The sequence below is a fragment of the Lampetra planeri genome, unplaced genomic scaffold (genome assembly GCF_965212315.1).
Source record: "Lampetra planeri unplaced genomic scaffold, kcLamPlan1.2.h2 scaffold_266, whole genome shotgun sequence".
NCBI classification, from domain to species: domain Eukaryota; kingdom Metazoa; phylum Chordata; class Hyperoartia; order Petromyzontiformes; family Petromyzontidae; genus Lampetra; species Lampetra planeri.
The window spans coordinates 23660-30525 of NW_027615094.1; the positions used below are offsets into that span (position 1 = coordinate 23660).

The following is a 6866-nucleotide window of genomic DNA, read 5'->3' on the forward strand; positions in this document are numbered from 1 at the left end:
GACTCGAGTCATGAATTTGATGACTTGCGACTCGACTTGGACTTGCATAACAATGACTTTGTCCCACCTCTGCTTATTACCATTTAGATGTATTGACGTTGATCACGTCTCCATGGACGGCATAACACCGACAAATAACATTTTCGAAATAAAAAAAACAGCTGGCCCCATAGCGGATCTGTGTGTGTACATACAGACGGAGGATGCAGGGGCCAACCTGCGTGCGACCGGAACGGTGCCATTGCTGACCAATGTCACTGTGGCTGGCGCCACACGCTCACGCACACCGGAGCTGTGTCTTTGCAATGCAAGGGCATGGTGGATGGTGGAGCGCATATCGATGCTGCGTTACCAATTAAATCAAAAATAACAAACCTGCTGCATCTATAAGTGTGCCAGTGTGCGCTTATGGTGGATAGTGGTGCGTGCGGAAGTGAGGCTCATGTTTGGGTAAAAAAAACACTCTGAACGCGCAAGAACATAGCTGCCGGTCGCGTAGGGACTTGGTAGCGATCAGGGTAGAGGCACTGCGTCTATCAGAGGTGGGACAAAGTCATTGTTATGCAAGTCCAAGTCGAGTCGCAAGTCATCAAATTCATGACTCGAGTCTGACTCGAGTCCAAGTCACATGACTCGAGTCCACATCTCAGAGGTGGGACAAAGTCATTGTTATGCAAGTCCAAGTCGAGTCGCAAGTCATCAAATTCATGACTCGAGTCTGACTCGAGTCCAAGTCACATGAATCGAGTCCACACCTCTGGCGTCTATTATATCTGTCCTCACAACGTTTGTGCGTCAGTCGGGGGGACTTTATCTGCCAGTACCCGTGCGCAACAGTACAGCGACATATATATTCTACAGTGCTTTCAGATGTCACGGACTGAGAGGCAACGCGGTTTACATAGGCTTTCTGTCTAACGCGTCACGTTTGTGTACGCACACTTCCGGATATCTCACCACAGCCACCACGATTACTAGAAGCACTGGTCGTGTAACACGGAGAGGGTGCCTAAGCTGCTCAACTATTTCATACTCACCCTCACCTAGGATAATGCTTCATCCAAATCCCTATAGCAAGCGAAACAGACACACACGAGAGGAGCTCGCGGACGCTTTGCACAAAAACTAAATCGTGCATGCAACTCCTGCCGCCACCGAGCCCAAGGAGCTCAAACATCGTCGCCGCAATCGCCGCTAAATGAAGCCATTTTCGTTGAATAAGCCAAAGTGAGAGCTTTACTTGGGGAATGCTATCGATGAAGGCCGCATACCAACCAACGCTGCCAACGACGCAATGGATCAACCAAGTGATATGCAGGATGTACACGATCATCTCATTTGTCCCGGCGACTTCCACGTGGACCTTCAAGAAGGTAAGCAACAAGAAGACGACCCTCACTTTGTCATTGCTCGAGCTGCAGGAAGCGAGTCGACGCCATGCTGAGCTGGAAGCTGAACGTCTCGCCAGGAGGACAGAAAACCAAGTCGAGGAGACGCTGGAACAGCGACGCGTTCAACGGCGAACCAAGCGCCGCAAGGCCGCCCTCGCCAACCAAGACGAGTTTGAAGTCTCCAGAGTTTCGGGGAAGAATGTCATCGCAGGAAGACACAAACTACCAGAGCCAACTTCCGTTTGCTCGAAGTGTCGAGCATGGAAGTGGCCGGGCGAGTCTTCGATCATACGCTGCATTGACGGCAAGGTCGCTCTTCCGCCACTCCAGCCTGCACCGGCCATTCTACGCAAGTGCTACCAAGATGAAGAGTCTCGGAAGCAGATACGCATGTACAATCAAGTGTTTGCAATTTACGTCGCTTGGTGCGTCTTTCAGCAATCGCCGCTTCGAGCCAGTAGCAGAAGATCAAAGTGTCCAAGGGCAGAGAGGCGTGTATACATAACCAGAGGTGGGACAAAGTCATTGTTATGCAAGTCCAAGTCGAGTCGCAAGTCATCAAATTCATGACTCGAGTCTGACTCGAGTCCAAGTCACATGACTCGAGTCCACATCTCATAGGTGGGACAAAGTCATTGTTATGCAAGTCCAAGTCGAGTCGCAAGTCATCAAATTCATGACTCGAGTCTGACTCGAGTCCAAGTCACATGACTCGAGTCCACATCTCATAGGTGGGACAAAGTCATTGTTATGCAAGTCCAAGTCGAGTCGCAAGTCATCAAATTCATGACTCGAGTCTGACTCGAGTCCAAGTCACATGACTCGAGTCCACACCTCTGATACATACCGTATCCAAGGAGCGATGGCCCATTTCTTGGGATCTTTGTTACCGTATACGGATCAGGCCGGTCAGACAACGAAGCCCAAGTTTGCGCAGATTTACGTGTACGATCCAGATGTGGAAGCACGAGTGGCTCGCCGACAGGGGATTTTTTGTGGCCTGAACAGAGTCGCGCTGTTGGACTTGGAGCACATGATGGAGACGTGCAACCCGTTTGCGCGCGAGTTCCTTACGATGGGTCAGCGGATGAGAAGCATGATCGAAGCCGGCGACAACCCCGTCAACGTCGTCTTTCGCCTGCGTGCCAACAACTATGCGGGACCCCGCACGCACAATCTATTGCTCCCTCTCGGGGAACTGGGTTGGACGTACACCGATGAGTACACGAACGGCGCTACGTATCGGAACAAGACGCGAATGGCGCTTCGCCAACATGTTGCGTACCGACTCTACCAGAAGGAAAACGACCAGTCGGTTCTCCACCAAGGCGGGCGACTGTTCCAGCAGTGGCTGGTTGACCAACGTGCCAAGTGCGAACAGGAGACTCTGCGCTGGGTCGCGGCAAACCAGAAGACACTTCGAGCCGATCTTTACAAGGGAGTTCTGGATGCGTACCTGCATGAGGGCGTGGTTGCATTAGGCGAAAACCAAGGCTTAGTGTCGGAATACGATCGTCACACAGGCATGTTAGTGCATCCAGAGCCAAGCCGCCGCCGTCACTTCCTTGATCAAGTCGGACAGCGCGTCGTACTTCCAGCATCGTTCACGGGTGGTGAGAGATACATGTACTCGCAGTATCAGGACTCCATGGCGATGGTGCGCGAGTTTGGCAAGCCGGATTTGTTCATGACTGTGACGTGCAACCCTCAATGGGATGAAATCACAAAGACGATAGACAGAAACGGACCACACCAAACTGCTCAAGATAGGCCAGATATTGTCGCACGTGTGTGCCAACAGAAGCTCAAAGCAGCGTTGAAAGATCTCGATCATGGGGTCTTTGGCCAGCAAATCGCGCGAATCTATGTGGTCGAGTTTCAGAAGCGTGGACTGCCGCACGCTCACATACTCATTATTCTCGCCCATGAAGACAAACCCAGGACTCGCCAGGACTTTGACAAGTTTGTCTCCGCGGAACTTCCAGATGCCGTGATGAACTGTCATCTGTACAACACAGTTTTGACCAGCATGATGCACGGCCCGTGTGGAGCCCTAACCCCAGCTCTCCGTGTATGAAGGACGGCGAGTGCACCAAGGGTTTCCCGAAGGCACTGTCCGAGGTGACACAAACCAACCAGAATGGGTCTCCTGTCTACAGAAGACGCCTGCGAACGGACGGCGTGCTCAAGTTCAAGGCCAATAAATATGACAATGCGACAGTCAAGCAATGGGTTGTTCCATACAATCCATTCTTCTCTCAGAAATACGATTGCCACATCAACGTTGAGGTGTGCTCGAGCATCCCGGCGATCAAGTACCTGTACAAGTACGTCTACAAAGGCGCTGATATGACGGAAATCAGTGCGCGGGCAGTTGGAGATGACGCGAGGGAGTCTGAACACCATCGACGTGAGCCGAATGAGATCATCCGGTACGTAAAGGCACGCTACATTTCACCAGTGGAGGCTTGCCAGCGTTTACTCGAGTACCCAATTCAAGGCAAGACGCACACGGTTGTCACGCTCCGCATACACCTTCCCAACAGCCAGTTCGTAACTTACACTGGAACCGCTGATCCACAGCAAGTCTTGGATAATGCTCGCCATACGAAGCTCACGAGGTTCTTCGAAATGGCCAAAATCAACGCCGAAGCGAAGGACACGTTGTAGCAGGACACACCGACGCTGTTTCGCTGGGACAACAAGGACAAGCAATGGATCAGATACAAAGAACAGCGACGCACCATTGGGAGCATGGTGCATTGCTCTCCGCGCGATCACGAGCGTTTCTACTTGCGTGTGCTGTTGTGCCACACACCTGGCCTGGAGTCTTTCGAAGACCTGCGCACCATTCGCGGTGCACTATGCCCGACGTTCAAGGAAGCAGCCATGCGAGCAGGCTGCCTTGAGAGCGATCGCGAATGGGTTGCGTGTCTCGAAGAAGCCTCGCTCTTTCAGATGCCGTACCAGCGTCGTCAACTCTTCGCTACGATTCTGCTGTATTCCATGCCAGCAGATACGAAGGCTCTCTGGGATAAATTCTACGACGATTTAGCTCGCGATTACGAGTACCAGTACCGCCAGCTAACCAACAAAGAGCAAATGGTAAAGTTAAAAACCCTTCACAGCCTCCACGAATTCCTCAAGGCAGGTGGCATGGCTCTGTCGGACTTTGACGATCTCCCGCAGCTTTCCGAGAACCCGCACTTGGTCTTGGACTCGCCGCTTGAGAACAACCATATCCGCCGCGAATTGGAAGGATGTGATTGAAACGAGCTACAAGACATCGTAGAAGATGCTGACAGACTCAACACGAACCAGAGAGAAATCTACGACGAAATTGTTGGCTCACTCGAAGGCAGTCAACCCCATCAAAAGCTGTTCTTCATCGATGGTCCGGGCGGCACGGGGAAGTCCACGCTGCTCAACCATGTGCTGGCGAAAATACGTCTTCAAGGCAAGATTGCGATTCCTGTTGCTTCCAGTGGCATTGCCTCGCTGCTGCTTCCAGGCGGCCGTACCGCGCATTCCACGTTCAAGAATCCCGTTAAAACCGACGAACATATCCACATGCTTCGTTCGCAAACAGTCCAAGCTCAAAGCATTTATCAAGGAGGCAAGTCTTATCGTTTGGGATGAAGCCCCAATGACGCACCGGTTTGCGTTTGAGGCTGTGGATCACACGCTTCGCGATATTTTGGACAATCTGCATGAACCGTTTGGAGGCAAAGTGGTTGTCCTGTCCGGTGACTTTCGACAGATTCTGCCAGTTGTGAAGAAAGGAACACCAGCTGATACTGTGGATGCGTGATTCAAGTCGTCCGACCTGTGGTCCCACTTCAAGCAAGTTCATCTGACTGTGAACATGAGAGTCCAGTGCGCAGAGAACCAAAAATCCGCCGCAGAACTGGCTGCCTTTTCAGAATTTCTTTTGGAAGTCGGAGAGGGTAGGCATGAAGTTGATCCTGACCTCGGTCCGGATTGCATCAAGATTCTGCGTGCCATGGTGATCCACAATCCTCAATACGACCCAGACATCCATGGAGATGAGGACGGCAATCATCTGCCCGTTCCACTCGGGCTGAAGAAGATTGTCGATGCCATGTACAGTGCAGATGAATTGAATTACCCTACGGTGGCAACGAATGAGGCTGTCGCAGATCGCCTCAGAGAAGCTCCACAAGTGTACCTGTCTACAGATTCGGTTGAGGACGTTCGAGAGAGCAGGGTCAGCATTCTTTGAGATAGAGGTCCTCAACTCGGTGAACATCAACGGGGTTCCGCCGCACAAGTTGATCCTCAACAAAGGCATCCCAGTGATGATGATGCGCAACTAGAACCCGGACGCTGGCCTGTGCAACGGAACACGGCTTCGCATCCTGGAAATGAAGCCACACGTCATTCGCGCGACTATCATGACAGGAACCCATAACGGTAAGGAAGTGTTGATCCCTCGGATCATCTTCATCAGCGACGACGACACGAAAGACTTCCCATTTCGACTTCGGCGCAAGCAGTTCCCCATTGTCCCAGCCTTCGCGATGACCATCAACAAGGCGCAAGGGCAAACTGTTCACAACCTGGGATTATATCTACCAACGCCATGCTTCTCGCACGGCCAACTCTACGTGGCACTATCGCGAGTCACGGCAAGACCCAACATCAAGGCGCTTATTGAGGGACCTGACGACGAGGAGGAAGACGGAGTGTACACGAAGAATACCGTATATCGCCAGATATTTGAATAAGTTGCATTCTATATTTCAATTACTTGCATTCTTGAATATCGTCAATTGAGCGTCTCATAAAAATACATATAACCTCACAAAAATAAACATTGAACAATCACCAAAACATGTCTATTGTGTCCAGCCACTTTCAACTCCCCACCAACTAAACATATACACACCGCCCGCGTAGTTCGTGAAGCCTTCAATAGCTGTACCGGAGGAATTTCCATCTGGTACAGATACAATGCGAGGCTGATCGATGCCCGTGTGCGGTCAAGAGATGGCTCCCTATTGTACAACCATGTCATGTGTGTCGATGATCTGGTGATTGCTGCTCACTCAGAGGTGGAGTTTGATGCGCTGCTGCTGAACTTGGAACGTGCCACTAAGAGGTGGGGCCTTACCATCAGCCCCACCAAAACTAATCACCTGCCTGGGAATTTTGTACCATTGGACACTCCACCCCCACAACTCCCAATTGGTGATAGGGCAGTTGTGGAGAGAGTGGAGAGTTTCCCATACCTGGGCAGTGTGCTCATGACTGGCTCCAGTTTGACAGCAGAGGTCTCACTCCGAATCAGTCGAGCGGCAATATCTTTTCATTGGCTGCGTGACGCTGTGTGGAAGCTACCTGATCAGTCCGCACGAAGCTTCAGGTCTTCTCGGCCACGGTCATTCCCTCTCTTCCCTACGCTTGCGAAACGTGGACCCCCCTAATGGAGCATCTTTGCCGGTTAGAAACATT

At 51.6% G+C, this 6866-nt stretch overlaps 1 pseudogene; it reads left to right on the forward strand.

The window, feature by feature from the left end:
* Positions 1 to 1296: 1296 nt before the first annotated feature.
* Positions 1297 to 6148, forward strand: LOC144740672 (uncharacterized; annotated as a pseudogene).
* The last annotated feature ends 718 nt before the right edge of the window (positions 6149 to 6866 follow it).